We start from the raw sequence: 18,703 nt of genomic DNA, 5'->3' as shown, positions 1-18,703 counted from the left end.
GAAATTTGTATCATTCACCCCGCGGCTTGCATTCTGCAGAAATCCTGGTCATACATCACCTGTTTATCGCTCCCAACAGACATGGTAGGGAAAGGGCTGTAGAGTGTGCAAAGACAGAAACAGCAATACTCACTTAAGACCCTGTCAAACCACAATAAGGTTGGTAATGCATCTATCTTAAGTTTACACCAGACCACTGTAGAGTGCGAGGGAGCAGAATGATTCAATTTTTGTGCCAGAAGAGGATATGTTGGAGTTTTGAAAAAACATAACAACATAGCTAAAAAGCTGTAATGTTCTAAATGTATAGCACATTACTGAAGCTAAATAGATACGGGCTTAGTCAGTACTTGGATCGGACACTTGCTGGAAGTGGTGTTGGCAGGCCACCCGTGAGTGCTCTTCAATCTGGACCACACAGAAAATATAACACCCCAGCACACTAATGGGGCACGTTGCTACAGAAGGTGCCCTCTTTTGGATGAGATGTTAAACCAGGGTCCTGACTCACTGTGGTCATCAAAGATTCCAGTGCACTTTTCAAGAGGTAAAGAAAAAAGAAAGTGCATCCTGCTGAGGATCAAGGGTGGGAAGCATTTTGTCCTGCAGCGTAAGGAACCAGTGCCCTCCAGCGAATCCCTCTCCCTCTCTGTTGTTTTTCTCTTTCTTGTGTGTGTATGTGTGTACATGCATGTGTAGAAAGAAAGAAGCTTTTTTGAAGCTCACTTCCTGGTCTTGTTGAGAGAAGCTGCTCACTAGCGAGTAGCGACAGTGTGGTTGGCTCTAGTATATGGTGTTTCAGCCTCCCGTGTCAATGCCAGTCAATGGTAACAATTAGGTCAAAAGTCTATAATTTTTTTCCCTACAAGAAAATTGCCAATTTTTTAAGTGAGTGTGTTATTCGGACAGGACTGTAATATTTTTCGGACAAATTAGAGACAGTCTGCGTCACTGCCGAGTTACTGTATGTCAAGTGCTTAGTGGACGACCGGACCCATGTAAGGGACCCCCTTTCCTCTACTGCGCAGTCTGCAATTTGTACATGGCGGCACCCACAAACTGCACTTCCAGGCTTCAAAACGCTTTTCACCATGGAGAGTCAATGGATGATATCACAGTGACTTGGTCCATATTTTTTATAGCTTATATGTAGTTAGCTATCTCTGTTTATAGCTACCTATGAGGTTCAAGTGGGAAAAGGAAAAAACAAAAAACAAAAAAAAAAACTCATTGCACACTCCAGTTCCTGGTGCATTTACTAATGTTTATTTGATCAATGTTTGACCCGTAACTTCATCTGTGTCTCATACAAGCAAAAATGCTGTGGTTTGACTACCGTTAGCCCATAGTGCATTTTATTTTCAACCTGTGAATGAGGCATGATATGCAGCTTTGTCTCCACTTTGCCACACTTGGCGCATATTTGGAGTGTTTGAAGGGCAGGACTTTGGATGGAGGGGGTGGCAGGGGGTGGAATGTTTTTTTCCTTCAAAATCTAGCTCTCTCTCGCATATTTCTCGAAAATGTTACGACTTTTACGACTAACAAACCACTAACTTGGAAGATTTGACACAATAAATTACCAATTTGCTCAGAAAAGTTTACAACGAAGCCACTAGCTCTTGAACATGTGTTTGTGTCTTAAAGTGACCAAAACTAAGCTCAAAAACCCTTTTCATCTAAAATGAGAAACATCAATGCTTTAATTTATTTTTAGAAAATTATAATATCTGCCATAACCCCCAACTCAACCCCCTCACTATGACTACAGTATATAAGAGTGGCCCATATCAAGATAGTGGAACATAAACAATACTTTCGTTAGATTGCAGTGTTCATTAGTATCACAAAATACACGCTACAAAAATTCCTGATGAGGAAACTAAATGTTCAGGGTGAATTTTGCCACGTTTGTGACTTTATGAAGGTCAACCAGAAATGTAGCTCATAGTAGCCTAAGTGATGCAATGCTACTTGTATTGCAGGATAACATCATTGCAAATACAGTTAAGACTCTGTTAAACTGTAAGCAAAACTGATTTGAGGATAGCACACACAATTCTACACAGAAGACCAGAGCATTAGAGCTACCCTGGCTTTTGCCATGAGAGATAATACAAAAAAACTGTACTTTCTTAACTTGGTTCTCAGTATTAAAGGTCAAATTCATTTGCGGATGAAATGGACTGAAATTTCAAATGCGTCTATGTTCAGTTGTATTTAATGGGTGCCATTTCTGATTGCTTGCTTCATTCGAAGGAGAAATTAAGCTTGGTATAATTTCGGGAGAATTCACTGGTCACTGGTGATTGGTTCATGAAAAAGTAAACAGATGGTGTAAGCCAAAGGCAATGCTTAAATGCTGACAGCAGGAAAGAAAAAGCAGTTAATTCACGAAAATATGCAATTGATTCACTGGCTTTGAATTCTAAATGAACTAAGGTGGCATTAATGACAGTATATAATGCTCAGGTTAATCTTTAAATCTTGCAGAGTATCCATACTAATAGGCTAATTTTGTGTTGGGGTATAAAATGAAAGAATTCCGTTTTAGCCACTGACTCTTTCCAAAGACCAGATGCTGGTATAGCTCTAATTTCTTTATGCAACTTGACCACCAATTTCTATCATTTATATTACAATTCAGATCAACATGTACTATTATAAAATAAAAATCAATTTGTGCACACCAACAAATCACACTATACAATTTAGGCATGAACATGTGTTGCAAAACCCATGGGTATCATTAAGGTATTGTCAAGGCAACCTTTGGTGCCGTGCTGCAATACCGACAATGTTGTCAGCACACTTAATTTGTTTTCTATGTGACAATGACTGAACACTGACGTAGCACTTACATTATTCTCATTCTTCTAAATATCCTCATTCTGGATATTAATACATATATAGATTTAAAACTAGATCATTAGAGAAGTTGTGCCATTAATTGGTTATATTCAAAACACCAGCTTAATGTAGCCCTCGGTAGATTTGCAACAGTATTAAAATGCATAGATATCCTTTCAACTTATATGCTATATTTGTACTCAGCTGGACTCCTAAAGACATGAAAAAATCAATACTTTGACCAAGCAGCAGGCATTTGGTTGTGTGCTCGTTCTAAACTGGTATAATGCATACTCATTTAGTTTTTCATCCATCTTAAGCTCTCCTGTGTTTACATCCCTCAAGGCATCATCTTTTCTAGAATCAATTCTTCAATTTCCTGAGGTGGAAGACTGTTTTCGGCAATGCAGTGATACATACACTCCAGCAGATGGGAGTATTGAGCTTAAGTAGTAAGTGAAGAGGGAGTCCAGCACTGGGTGGTACTGCTGGGGCAGGATATGCATTGTAGTTCATGACCAATCTGATTATGGCCAGTTTCCCACTCCCATTAAAAAATGCATGCTACATTAAAATGTATGTGAATGATCCAAAATGAACTAATATATTAGCTTTCCTTCAGAAAAAACGTGTTCCCTGTACCTATGCCCATACCCTTTGAAATCAGTTGGGCAGGTTTTTAAGAGTCCTGAAAAATTAACTTTATACCTGGTCTTTTATATGTCAATAATAATTGTATTTTTTATGGGTTAGTGACTGGGGCTTGTATTAAGCCCAAGGATGCACTGAACATTCGTATAGACATCCAAAGACAGCGGGCCAGTGCAATAAATCTCAGACATCTATCTCAGACAAACACAGAGGGCATGATCCTTCCTGCAGAAGAGGACCACTGCCTTGCACCAGTTAGTGGGCTGTTCTTTAGCCTGGTGCAGCTGCCAAGTGTATTTTAGGAATGTTGTGGGCATGCTGTTACTGTGTGGTATGTTGATTTTATACCACAGCTGTGTAGCTTGCATCACATTCCCCCTTTGCCTGAAAGACTGGAATCTTGCAGAAGTGTCTTCTTAGTATTTAAATTTAGTAGTCTCCTCAAAAGGTTACATTGGTACAGGCTTTTCAGTGCTCTTTTGTCCAGTAATGATGCAAGCAACAGTAATTACAAGAGACGTTCCAAAGAGTCATTTTAGCCTTTTTTTTCAACCAAAGGGCACGTTGTAAAACAAAAATTAGTTTTTGGATGATTTTGTAGACGCCAGAGCGCGCGGTTGACGTGAAGCTGCATGCGTTGCAGCATTCACTCCAGGCTGCGGGTCCTGCACATCCTGGCAGACACCTCCTCCATGGAGAGGTCAAGCTCCTCCAGTGGCCATCTATCTCCCCTGCCCTGGCCAGACGGCCTCACATTACATTCAGGGCTTGCTGTGGGCGAGGCCCTGGCATCGGGGGCAGTATGGCATCTTCAGCAGTGTCCTCTCATGCTCCTTAATGCACTGCAAATGGTCCGTGGTGTTGACTTCAGAGCCAAGGCCGAGTGCCTGGAGAAAGACACACCCAGGAAGCGCAGTGGCCCACGCGATTCGCCTGCCCAGCTGCTTGGGAATGCTCCCAAAGAGATGGAGCACCCAGCAGGCCCTCCGGAAGCATTGGGCGTTGTCCGTAGTCCGTGGCGACAGGAGTTGGGCCTGGATTGATCATGTGACAAAGCACCAATGGGAAGAGGGCATAGAAGCAGGTTTGGATGGATTCACCCACTTTGAGCTCAAAGCCCAGTGCAACCATACTCTCAAAGCAAACAGGTTCCTGACCAAGTCAGTCGTACCGGCAGCCATGTTCCTGTCGGCACAGAGGAACAACGTGTCCATGGTTTTTTGTCTGCTGAATGATGTCCTCAGACGCTTCTGAAAGAAGGTCATGGTTATGTTAGTACACACAAAAAAAAAAAACACTTTTACCATCATATCTTTGCAGGGTAATTTCACTGTCCATGTGTTTCTAGCTATTTCATTAATACCAAATACCAAAAACACAACTTAATGTCAGACGTTGCAATTTGGCCACTGCTTAGCTTCAATGAACGCATGAGAGTAGACCCAATTTAAATGTTTTTCATTTAAAAGATGACGGAACAAATCCCGAGTCCTTTTTACACAATGTTACTTGCTTAAAAAAAGAAAATCACATGAGCAGAACGTATGGTGGACCTTCAAACACATCATAACCCCACACATACCTCAGAATCAGCACATGCTTCTGTAAAATATGATCATTGTTCTGCAATGGCCATCTTGGGCTCATTACTGCATGCATAATGTTAGTCAAGGTGCTTACACAATGAAATTGAAGTTATAATTATGTAAGACCATGAAACAAGAGCGAGTGGTTAACCTTCTTGCACCCGTGAACTGCTGTGTCATGGTGGCACTGTGTTAAAATTATGTTGAACCTATTTCGGGATATTCTTGCGGATGTATTCAGAATAGCAGTACAAATTTTCCCTAAATGGCAAAATTGCATGTATAGCTCAATTTTTCACAAGCGCAATGAAAAATACAAGTATTCATCATAAAATGTTAACAAGCAAATAATGTTCATATGCATGACATGCATGTTAAAATTGAAACCTGAAATGGCATGACTGTGTTTTAATCTAATTTGGCTTTGAAGTGCCCAGCAACGGATTACTTTTTTCCGTGTGATAAATAAAAGCGAGTTCTTTTGAATCAGAACCGATTGAACATTTTCATTGAGGACAATACCCACAATTTCAGTTGTTAATTCTCCAGAAAGCAAACTATCCTTTAAAACAGTATATTATAAGCAATCTGACCACTAGATGGCGACGTTAATCTTTGGATATGAGACCGCTATAAGTCCACCAGTTATGTGCCATGGAGGGCCAAGAGTATGCAGGTATGCAGATTTTCATTCCAACCAATCACCACACCTGATTTCACTAATTAGGTGTGTTGACTAATTAGGCACACTAATCAGGCACATGATTGAGGCACCACTGAGTTACACTACAAAAAGTTACCATTTTGATGACCAAAATAAAGGGGAAATTATTTTAAGTGGTGGAGCTCTGCCTTTTTTTAATAATAAAAAAATAAATAATAATATATTTTCTACCAATATTCTCAGGCTGCACAGTGGCACAGTGAGTATCCAAAAAGTATATATTTTAATTACATTATCAAACAGTTTAAGCAGCAAAGTCTACAATCCAAGAAAAAAATGCCTTCCATTTGCTGCTTCTTCAAGGTTCAGTGAAGTGTGGCAGCCATTAATTACCTTTGCCCGTTTGCAACGGAGAAATAATGAGGAATGAGACCGGACTCCAGAACCACTAAGAGGCACCAGTGTACTTCGGCTGTCAGCATTCATTTTACACACAACCCCGCAGGGAGCGCTTGAACCTATAAAGGAACGCCTGGGAAAGGAAGAAGGGCATAAGTACCAACTGAATGCGAGTGAAAGTGTGACTGAGGCCAGACAAACTGCATTACAGGTGAAACACAAGTATGAATGAATGGCTAAACGACACTCAAGTGGTGGCCCCAGGTCACCTTTTAACAAATGTCTTCCTGAAGCTGAGAATATTTACAGGCGTGTCTGCCTCATGTGCCAAACACAGCACCGCAGAGAGAGTAACGGCGCTCCCCAGCTGAATCAGTCAACAGGAAAAGAGACTGTTAGTTTGCTCATTTGTATTCTCGTTTTATTTTTTTCACTTTTCCCACATCAGTGAAATCCAATTAATCAAATAAAAAATTACAAAAAAAACCTACGAAGTACAAACATAAGGAATTAAAAGAGAAGTTGCAGGAGTGAGAAGTGATCAGACTGTCCCTAAAAGCCTCTGAACCGTGACATTCCTTTTAATTACAATAGTTTTATATTATGGAGCTTGTCCACAACGGCTTTGAGAGCAGGGGTCGGCAATTACATTTAGCTCCAGGCCAGAATGTCACTGAGCAGATGGTGGCTGAGCCAGACCATAATTCTAATCACCTGTACTTTATAACGTAAAAGCAACCATGTCTGCCAAAATTTTAATTTAAATTCCATTTTTCATTTTCACTTAAACACATCTATTATTTCTTGTGTGTTGTAAATAATAAAATATGGGACACCATAATCAGGCCTCATTTCCCCCCATTCCATTACTGGGACACCTTCTGCCAATAGGGGAGGACTGGACACTAGCGATGGGAGTGAGGTTTCATGGATGTCATGATGAGTGGAACTACAATCATCTGTCAATCATTTCCTGGTTTGAAACAATCAAACGTTCATTTACTCCATAGCAAAACACAATAATCAGTCCAATTCAGAGTCACTGGTAGCTTTTGGTTTCATGAAGCCTTCCTCTCAAATTCACATACTGTATGTGTATTCAGCCAATTCCCTCTTTTCACTCAGATCATTTACTCAGGTATACAACTGAGGAGAGCTCCAGTCAGACCACTACTCGAACCACATAGGCCTACATACAGCAAGGTCAGAGTCATTTTTTGTCTCTAAGTGAGGTGTATTCTGAGTGAATTAGTGAATTTGTATCACAGATAAATGTCCTTTCTTTCAATTAAATCATTGATTTTTTTTAAAGGAGTTATTTGCAGAAACAGTATTTGATATATTTAATAAAGCAAGTCTGACTTGATTCACTTCAGCCATGGGAAACAGTTCAGTCTCTCACCCTCTGCCCTCTAGTCCCGGAGGCCTTAAGATCAATATTTTAAGAGACAGTACAGTGCTTGCAGCTGCACCTGAAAGGAACCAGATCACAGAAAGACCAAACTTACAGAGCATTGCTCAGATATACAAGTGAACTACAAGAAATACAAGTGAACTACTACACAAGAAGCGGTGTTTAAAGCTATAACACAACAGGTCCAGCAATCATGAGAAGATGCGTAATTCCACAGAAACGAAGGTGATGCACCAGCTCCACCTGTATATTGCACAAAACAAATGCTGCTTGTTAACATAAATTAGAGCAATTATAAAGGATTGCATTTAAAGGCAAATGTTGCAAATTGTATAACTAAGTGGTTCACTTTATTGAAGCCATGCATGATGGTGATAGTGAGGTTGTGCATGAAGCACTCCCTTTTTACTGGCAGCTTAAAAAAATTAACCCCATAAATTAACAATCATGTATCCATCTCTAGAGAATTTAAATAGCATGTGTTAGGTACATTATGATTAGATTTTATCGAGTTATTCACAAGATTAAAAATAAAAAGTGAATCCAAATTAAGGAAGTAATTTGGTATCTTCGTGACAGGGAAGATAAGACTCCAACTCATTCTCCTGTGAAAGACTACAGTATTTTTATCTCAAATGCAAAATCTAATTTTATATTTGCAAGCATCCCTCAGAATGACAACAGAAGAGAACAGTATTAGAAAGCATATATTTTTTAATACTGTGGATAAAAGATTAGAATAGTTTATTCTTTTTAATATCTTTTAAAGCCAAATAAATAAATGAGAAAAAACGTTGTCCAAAGCATACAAATTAATTAAATGGACACATTAGATATCCTGTAATGATTACTGTTCCACTTTGAACACCAGAATGAAGTCAGCTCAAGGGTTTTTTTTCTGTCTACAGTCAGTCTCACTCATTCTGGCTAGACTCCGTCCTTGAATTCGAGACCTGCAGTTACATCCTAATATTGAATGCAACGACAGTAAATCATGGTAGAATCCCCATTTAGGGAGCAATCTTGGTCTCAGAACCCATTTACTTCAGAATCTTCACAGCCCTGAACGAGAACAGTGCTTGCGTTATGTGAACTTACACATTTTCAAAAAAAAATAATAAGTTCAAGAAAAAGGAAGACAACTTTTTCCTAAAGAAAACCTGGCAACTCAAAACTAGCTGGCAAATAACACCATCACATTAGTGTATTAACAAAACACTGCGAGAAACAATAATAGATTTTATACTTTAGACTGTGGCAGACCATAATGATGTTCAGTATCAGTTCTGATGAGATGCAACACAGAACAGTTTGACTGGCATGGGACAATACGTTCTCTCAACGGTGGTTTATGTCTGAATATCTGAATACCAGATTTCAAAACCACTAGCGCCTCTCGCTACACTGCAATTGATGCCAGTCATCCACACTCAGGATTATTTTCGGTAAATAATCAGATTTTAACATTCACTTCATATGAAGCCTCTCTAAAAATCTTAACTGTTTTGACATAGGAATGTCAGAGGGGGAATAAAGGCTTAACAATAACAATATTTAACTGGACAAACAGGACTCAAGTGTTGGCCAGATCATCCAAGAGGAGGAGTTCAATCATAATTACACAGTAAAGTGTGCCGACCTGATACTAGCTATAACATTACATGGTGTCAGTAACTGACTTGTATCTTCATAAATCCATATTTAAAAGAGATAAAGAGCTGGAAAAGCAAGCAGTGACAATAAAAAGGTGAAGCATATACTTTACCAAATTACTGACTGGACAACCCCAGGAAACTGCTTATCTTATGTTCATTATCTTGTAGCACAACACAACACAGTCTTGGTGTAAATAAAGGTCATCAGGGACAACTTATAGTACTTCAATCTACAAACTTTGATAGACAATTTACTCTTTTAAAAATGCATCTTACTATCAAGCACGTTTTATTTCTACATCTTTTATCCAAAACATTAAAGCTTCTAGACATCTAGGATTGTTGAAGTTTTGACAAGCTGCCGGAAGTAGTCTTAAATCAAACATATTTCCTCTAAACTGTATGTTATCCATGGAATTACTGTCAGCAGGTACTCAGTTATGTGCTATCCAAAAATACCACCTATAGGTACTTAGGTCAAAATGTACTATATATTTTTTTCAAATATAGCACGGAACACAACAGCACATTCAGTACATACACAGACTTAATGTAAAGCTGACCACAATATAGTGTGTAAATTGAATCCAGAAATGGGTTCAAATAAATCGGCAGAGCACTGGTATTGTATGGCTGAGTGATATAATGATGACAGCCGTCCTGCTTAAAAATAAGCACACCACTCTGCTGCTGCATCTAACACTCATCATCATTCACTATGGAAGTGGGTTCTATTAGCAATCACCAAACAATATAACACTTACATATTTGTTGAGGACTATCAGGGACACTTCAGTTGGAAAACATCTCAATAACTACAATTAAATAAAATGGCAATGCAATTGGACTTTCTGCATAAGGGAGTGGTTTGAAGTGTAAAATATCAAGGGTTCAGAGCCAATTTCATTCCACTTTCCAAAAAGCACTTCAGTGTTCAGATGATTAAAATGGGGGTGGGGGTTTATATAAACAGAAATACATAGACGGAATTCGAAAATATACTGACAAAAGATTATTGGTTGGTCCTAGGAATATGTGAAACAAGGAATAATCAAAATCTGTAACTTCAGTACTCAAGAAAGTGACACAAAAAGTCAAGTGACATGGGGTGGTTATTTCTTTAGCATGTAGCATAATGCAATATCTAGGAACAGTGGCCAAATAATCAGACTTTGTGACAATACGATCAATAGATCTTCCTGACAAGTGTCAATTTCAGAAAGTTCCAAAAAAATTTACACACATAAGCATTGCACATTGGGCATGCAATAATTTGCATACCAAACATTTAATTCAGAACATTAAAAAATGTAAACTTTTCAAAGAATACAATTTTTAACCATACTGCACATATTTTTTTACACACCGTAGTAATTATAACAGTCCTACTAACTTCTAGGCATCTAATGTAGCATTTATATTTATTGACAGGAAATAAAAAGATGCTATTAATCATGGGTTGCTGAAAAATGACAATGGTTTGGTGAATTGACTGCGCTTCATAAGGAGGTTGACACTGGTAGATTCACAGACTCTACGGTACCAATCTGATACAAAACAACTCTTATTTAGGCAGCAAGACAAAACAAAAGGCACAAAATAGTCATCTGGATCCCAGGCTGTGTTACTATTGTAATCGGTTCATATATCAAAAATTCAATTTTTTTTTTTTTTTTTTGTCTTGTCTTCTACTTTAGAAAATATGCAATCTAAATGGGACAATGCATAATACAAAGCAAAACCTATGTTGATTTATGGCCAGATACAACAGTACAACTCTAGGGAAACATTCAATTCCATTTACATCCATATTCCATTGACTATCTTATAAACATGGCTTACAATTCCTTTCAACAAACAAGTGATTATTTATCCTTACACTCACCAGATACATTCCTCGAAAAAGGTGGAATCCTGATACATTCAGGGTCTGAGATGCCAGAAAAAAAACATTGGTGTAAATTCCAAAGAGTAAAGTGACTGTGATCCAAACATATAATAACGTATACTAATGTTTTTATGTTCAGCAAACACCACTGACTAATGTTGACTAATTTATGTTAATATACTTTATCAAGTGCATTTTCAAGACAGTGTATAATGAATGAAACAATTGTTCTCTTAATATGACGATTTTTGCTATGATAGTACTTCAAGACAGCATTGTATAATTCCCAACTAAATTTTGAAAAATTTAATTACAAATTCACAAATTAGTCCTTACAAAAGGTGTACAGTATTACCTAAATATTAGGAGTAATTCTGGAAAATCAAAGTTGCCACGGGCCTTTCTGACCATTTCTACAAAACTATCTAATGTTCATTGTCCTTAACACTGAGATAATGTTTTTCATGCATGATCCCATTTCAGTGACCACCAAACTAATATATGACATTTTAAAAAAAGAAAAATAAATTTAGCTTCCAAAGTTAAAGCCCATTACAACCAAAGGCAAATTGAAAATCATTCATTTTCTCAATGTTCATTCAGTTTAGAGGCCACTAAGCCCTACATTTCATAGAAAATACTCCTTTCCTTGCCGCAGCTTAAATTAATCGGGGCATAAACTTCAGTATTTGAATCAAAGTTGTCAGCTGCAGTGTCACACTTCATATTATGCATATAACCTCACTCATTAAAATCTGAGCCCCCCAGCCATTAGGATTTGTTTTATTTATTTATCTCTACATTTAAGTTCAGTACTATTCATTGGTAGTTGGCAAATGCAAATATTAAGCTTCCCCACATAGCCCAACCCTTTAAAATACATGGTGAGCACTTTCGGTTCGGTAACAATTTACACATTAATATTCAGAAATGATACTGACGGACTGTGGGGGAAATGGGAGAACACTGGTTAAGACATCAATTCTGAATTATGCCACTTGGAATACATTAATACCACACTCAGACTGAATGCAACTGTAAAGCTTCTGGTCTTTTGATAAAAGTATTACATTTCTTTCTTCTTACAAAATAGTTACCGGACTGATAAATGCTACAGAAAGAGTTCATCTGAGCTTGATAAAAGAAGCAATATGTAAATATATACAATGGAATTAGACCTGGCAATAAGTGATATTGCATTCATAACCTACTTAACACTGAATCACATTGGTTGCTGTGGGTCTGTATGTATTTTGATTAAAATTTTGACTATATTTTCCTGCAAGAACAGATGTGGTCACATAATGGAATTCAAAGATGCAGTATTTTTGCCATTTTTTTCTTACATAACCCTGATCAATGAACATTCCCAATTTCAGTTCACTCTAATTCAGGCATCTGACAAGCACATTTAGGGAGAAACACAGGACCACTCCCAGTGTTTAATACATCTATTAGAGTAATTAGCTAATTTAAATTATAATCCGTTTACAACTATTGATAAAATTTAAGATTTAAGCAAGTCAACGCAATACGTCTTCATATATATATATATTTTTTTTTTAAACCAACATCCTTTTTACCAATGTCATCACAATCAACTTGTTTTTTCTACCAATGCATTTCTGATGCAGTCACCCTAATCCACGCACTGCAGTCACTCATAGGTGCGCCCGAACCTGCATCGAGCCACAGGCTTCTTATGAGTCTTTTTGAGGGAACATGAAATATTTTATAACGCCTTGCATTTATATCACATTTTTTCTCACACTCAAAAGCACTTTACAGTGATGAGGGGGAAGCTCGCCTCAACCACCACCAATGTGTGAAACCCACCTCAGTGATGCATGGCAGCCATTTTGCGCCAGAACCCTCCCCACACATCAGCTGAGGCAGAGAAAGATTTTTTTAGCCAATTAAACTGGGGATGATTTGGAGGCAGACTGAGAGCCAGGTTGGAACTGTAGTCAGGACACTGGGGACCTGCAGTACAGGTAGCATTGAGCAGCCAAGACTAGTTTACATACCCCTTAATTTCTTTAAACTGCTATGTTCTGTCACCACATTACTAGCTAATACTTAGAAGCATTTGTTTTCTCAAAGATTTTCTCTTGCCAGTTTTTACAACTTGGCATTTATGAATGCAATTCAAGCAGCACATTCCAACAGCAGCACCCACTACCAATTACTTGGTAACATCTTACGAATTTAGGTCAGCTCAAAATCTTAAAAAATACACACTGCACTATTTGTAAGATTAACAGATTCATCAGCACTGCTGACATTCAGATTAAAAATAAATAGAAAATACTATTTAACAAAATAAAATAACGTGCAGTTTTAAAAAAAATAAATAAATTTAAATAAACCTAGTTTTATCATTGTGGCACACCCAATTCAGGCCATCTACCATTTGAGTTTCATCATTTTCAGTTTCACAAAGCAGACATAAATCCTTCCAACTAGGTAACTGTACTGCATTAAAACACTGCCTATATAGGCTTCAATCTACTAAATACTGTTGATGCATTCTTACTGGAAAAATAGCCCAATTAGCCAAGACGTGTCTGAATGGCATCATTGCTCTGTAACCCTTTTAAACATGGCAGAAAATTAATTGTATTTCATCCAATTCTCTCATTTAGTTCAAGTTCCCTGATGAAGTTAAAGAAACTTTTTTCTCCCAACCAGAAAACCCGATTACAACTGACCACCGTTAAATATGAAAATGTTGAGTCAATATTTCACAGCAACACAAATTTCAATGGAAACAAGGTGTAAAGAAAACCTTTTATTAAACATTGATTGTAAGAGGCCACATCCAAAACACATTCACTGCTCATCCGAAGAGTTTACACACAGACATTCTAAAGATATACAAAAGCAAGTATTCCTATCAAACGAGGATGGCAGAAGACGAGGCAAAAGCCTGTTCCCTCAGTCCTGAACAGGCCGGGACAAGTGCAATACTTCACCAATGTACAGGATTGCTACTCATCCCAACCTGCACAGAAAGAGACCGCTTGAAGATTCAACGGATGCAATTCACGGCTATGATCAGTTTTGCATGGATTTGCACAGCACCAGAACTGAAGCTGAATGCAAACCAGCAAAACTGACCAGAGACCAGAGACAATCAGACGAAGCACTGACATCTCAATCCGATGCATATATCTAGAAGTACTTCAAGTGCTCATACTGCAGTAGATGACTAAAAACTACCTGCACTATAAGCACTTTAATACTGCTGAAACTCATAAGATCATCCGAGATGTTCACAACCAAATACACACCAAGTCAATTTCCAGTCTTCGCAGAGGCACAAGTGCAGCCACATCCCTGAGCGTGCATCCAATTTTTATTATTTTTTTATTTCTGGTGGGGGTAGGGGGCAATAGAAGGATAAAGCAGGCCACCATCAGTTTTGCATAGATTTGCACAACTCAATTTTTCTTGTAATGCAACTATGCAAAACTAACAGAGAACTGCAAAAAATAAAACAAAAACAGATAAAGGTTCCTCGTGTAATATCAGATGCAAGTAACAGCCCTTATGCCAGAAGGAGCACTTAGGGCAGTAGGCGCTAGTCTATTTCACTATCTGCACTAGATGCACCTTAGCACAAGTAGTAGTTTTACTCAGGTCTGATGGTGTCCCATGGGGTCATGTATGGTGGTCAATGTAGGGCTAGAAGTGCCTCCACTGCAGTAGATATTCCATAGTACTACCTGCACTGTAAGCACTTTGACACTACAGTGACGTAACCGGTCCAGACAGCATTTCTGTCCAGGCAATCTCTGGAAAGCGGCTTCGCAGTTCTTCAGGCAAACGCCGTAGACTTGAACCCAGAAAAACATTCTGTAAGAGAACATGCAAACAAAAAAGGTTAGGGTAATAATGTTTTCCCATTTCGGAATCATATTAACTCCTAACATACAACGTACATTCGGTGTGGAGTCTCTCTCATGCATTTTCTTTACCTCCTGAATTTTCTGCAACCTACCAATCATCACTTTTTTCCCCCTCAATACAACAGCTTATTCAAAATGAGAAACGTAATATCATGTCAGGGAGGAGCCTACATTTTGCATCAAGACAGATTCAATGAATTCAAATGACAGGATGTTCAGTGAAAATCTAAGTCTCATGACCAATTCAATTCAGGACATCAGCTGCAGAATGTACTTACCACAGCAATGTTCTTATTGAGACCTACCCGAGAGAGGGAAAATGCACATGAAAATAAGTGAGAACCAGGTCTTTTCTAAGCGGAGCACGTGAGATTGGATAGGTCTCATTAACCGGGTCATAGGCGGCATTCTCGTAATGCATAAGGTGAACAGTTAAGGGTACCTCGCGTTACACCACGTTTTTTCAGGAACATCATGGTCTTAATTCTTTCACAGAACACTGAGGGGCGCTCCGAAAATACATATGAAAACATACAACAGACTTCTAAAATCGTTCCGTATTAAGCAAGGCTTCGACGTGCCCTCAAAGTATATAGTAACAGATAAGATGGCCAGTTCATTAATAAAGACTCGCCGAGGAACTTCTTGGGTTATGGATTTAAAAGTTGAATGACATACGCAGCTTGCGGCCCGCCTTGACAGTGAGACATACGCATGCGTGTTGCTCTTAAACAATCCCTGTTCACCCCTCCCCCACCGTCCGCTCTAATATGGCGCCGCCGAGTCCGCAAAGCTGAGCATTTCGCACAAAACATTTTTCCAATACTAAATAACTGGTTAAATTCAGGTAGAAATGAAGCAGCGCTGTCAATTTATTCCTGCTTCAAAATAAGAGCAGTGCATAGCTTTTATTCAGAATTGAAATAAAACAGCACAATAGTCAACTGGCCATTCCCTTGTTGTAGCTACTATACCATAGCTAAATTAGCTCGCTAGCTGCTAACGTGACTAAATCCTACAAAGCATGCACTGGCCAGGTAGCGAATAAACCCATGTTAAGAAAAGCTAAATATGGCCAAAGCTGGTGCGATAATAGGTCATTTCACAGTTGTAAAAGGCCAGCAGATAAAATAATTTGGGTATATATATTCGCCCAATAGTGGTTGACTAGCTTTGGTAACATGCTAAATTAAATATTACCTAGCTAGCTAATTAGCCATCCACCGGCCTGCGATGATTTGCGCATTGTTCGCACTAGTCAATTCAAATTCTACTCAATTTAAAAATGGTTTCGGAACAGCATAATGCAGCTTCCAGTCATACAAAAGAGACACACACTAGGACTCTTCTGAAGACTCCATGCCATTTCAGATGGCCATCTAGTAAGCTAGCAAACAAGCTAGCCATACCGCGCGGCCTGCAGCTGCCCCATGTGCTGCGCTGCTTTGTTCTGGAGGCACTTTAACTCACACACCACTGCACACAGAAGAGTGAAGAAAACTAACTTTAACTTAAACTTAAAATATTGCTACAGCTTCTCCGATATGGCATTCTTGAATCTGCACGCCAGACGATTAAGAACTCCCGTATAGTTGCAAGGCACCCATCTACAGTAGGAGCTCTGATGGGCACTGCAGAGAAACAGCAGCAGCACGCTTTTTCAAATCTCCCTCATTCTAATAACTAACGTTATGGAGGAGGAGAGGGCTGCCATGCGCCTCACCACCACATTGTTTTTATTACCAAATAGATCATTTAAAAGACCATCGCCTCGAAATTAACAACTAGGAACGGTCCAATCAGACTTTTGAAATTAATAAGGCTCATTTCCACTCCCCCATCCCACAGAAAATACAACAACAGGTTCCTTGTCAATAACATGCGCGTGGTAAGACACTCACCAGCGAAATCCACCATCTTCACTCACTTGCACACACAGACTTACCGTTTACTGTCACTGCTCAGGGCAAATCTGAAAAAGAAACTAGACAAACTTTTAATTCGCGTTACTACTCATCTCCAGCTCAAACATCGCAGCCATTGGCGTTGATGTTTCGCTTTTGTCAGAGTTAATATATTGTAGTAAAATTGCCAAAGTGGCGCGAACGCACCCAGCGTTTAACCATGTGGGTGAATGAAGGGCGGCTCCCGTTGAACGTAAATATCTACAACCCCAACTCCTTCATTAGCATAAATAAACTACTTCCGATCTTTACCGTCCACCAATCCAAAGGAGTTGGCTAACGCTAGCTTGTAGTGCTACAACTGTGCAGGGAGTAACTTGCATGCATGTTTTCACCAGTCACCGTAAAGAACGAATAACGATATGTGATCTTAGTTGAGATGGTTAACAAAAGATGAGTGGTCAAAATTGGGTCTCGAACCAATATGTGAGTAATATACTCAGCCATGTTGACAACTGAAAGTGTAGATGATGCAGCTTTTGTAATAACGAGATATATTAGGAGTAGATTGTTACTATAAATAAGTAGGTACACACTACAACGACTACTAGCAGTTGTTATGATATTGATAACAACACGAATATAATAATTAGAATACATGAAGCCGGGTGTATTTATGGCCAAAAAAAATAAAAAAAATTAAAATAAGTTTTGTTATGTTTCGTCGGATTCAAAGACCGAGAGAGAGAAGTTGATGTTTTGTTATGGAATGTACAAATAACCTAAAATACCGAAACGGAAAACATTAGAAAGACCATTACTGAACGCAGGGAGTAATGCTTGTTTATTTGAAGTCAAAATCTAAACATTAAAAATAAAGAAGTATATGCACCTCACACCTTCAGTTTTTAGCATGTTACACTATTAAGAAAATATAACCGATCCATGTATGAAAGAAGCCATGATAACAATCAACATGCCCTTAGGCATCCAATGTTAAAAATCAATATTTCGTAGCAAAATTTAGAAAAGTAAATGCACATTTATACGTGCTGAGCACATCTGTTCAGCATTTCCATACAATTAGTCTGGAACTTTAATTCATTTGGAAATTCTATCTGATCCAATTATGAAATAAAACGATCTTTTTTTACAACTGAAATAAATTTAAAGAGTTCAATAGCTCTGACTTGTCAGAGGGGAATTATGTCTTTGTGTCTGACAGCATTTCTCTCAGCTGTTGACTTCTTTGTTGAGATTCACATTTTACACTGCAGAGCTTTTGTGGTGTGCATACAGCTAAAATATTGAAAGAAAGCATGCAATTAAACAAGCAAACATTGTATTTCACTTGCCATAACTTCATTCCACTTAGTGAGTGTATGGTTTACATAAAATAGTGCTAGTAAAAGTGAATATTTTCATTTTAAGCTCTCAAAAAGGTGTTTTAAGTTTGTATTTAACTAAAAGAAGAAAAACTGACCAGACTTAAGTGTAAATATATCTATTGAAATATTGATTGTTGTTTTGGGCATTTTGGTTTTCATAGTTCAATTAATTTAAATAAATTAATTCATTAATTAATGTATTAATTTATTTATTTTGGTATTTCAAATGTTTTGCAGAATATATCAGCATCTGTCTTATCTCCCAGAATGTTAATGGCAAAACATATGATACAGTGTAAATAATATGTAAATATACAGTTTGTAAAAATGGACCCCCAAGAAAACCACAAAAAAGTATTTAACTGTAAGATGCACGACAACGCTGTAACTAAT

The 18,703-nt window shown here is 38.2% G+C and overlaps 1 long non-coding RNA gene across 3 annotated transcripts; it reads right to left on the bottom strand.

The window, feature by feature from the left end:
• Positions 1–3,910: 3,910 nt before the first annotated feature.
• Positions 3,911–17,311, bottom strand: LOC135251011 (uncharacterized). 3 transcript variants are annotated; one of them, XR_010329063.1, is made up of 3 exons: positions 12,944–17,311; positions 11,105–11,149; positions 3,911–4,751 (listed from the first exon to the last, which is right to left on the bottom strand). It is a non-coding gene; the product is annotated as an uncharacterized LOC135251011 (long non-coding RNA). The 3 variants fall into 3 exon arrangements; XR_010329064.1 differs by having other exon boundaries at positions 11,105–12,994; positions 14,836–17,311; XR_010329062.1 differs by having other exon boundaries at positions 11,105–17,311.
• Between the last annotated feature and the right edge of the window lie 1,392 nt (positions 17,312–18,703).

The sequence above is a fragment of the Anguilla rostrata genome, chromosome 3 (genome assembly GCF_018555375.3).
Source record: "Anguilla rostrata isolate EN2019 chromosome 3, ASM1855537v3, whole genome shotgun sequence".
In the NCBI taxonomy this organism is placed as follows: domain Eukaryota; kingdom Metazoa; phylum Chordata; class Actinopteri; order Anguilliformes; family Anguillidae; genus Anguilla; species Anguilla rostrata.
This window is presented reverse-complemented; position numbering and strand designations above follow the sequence as displayed.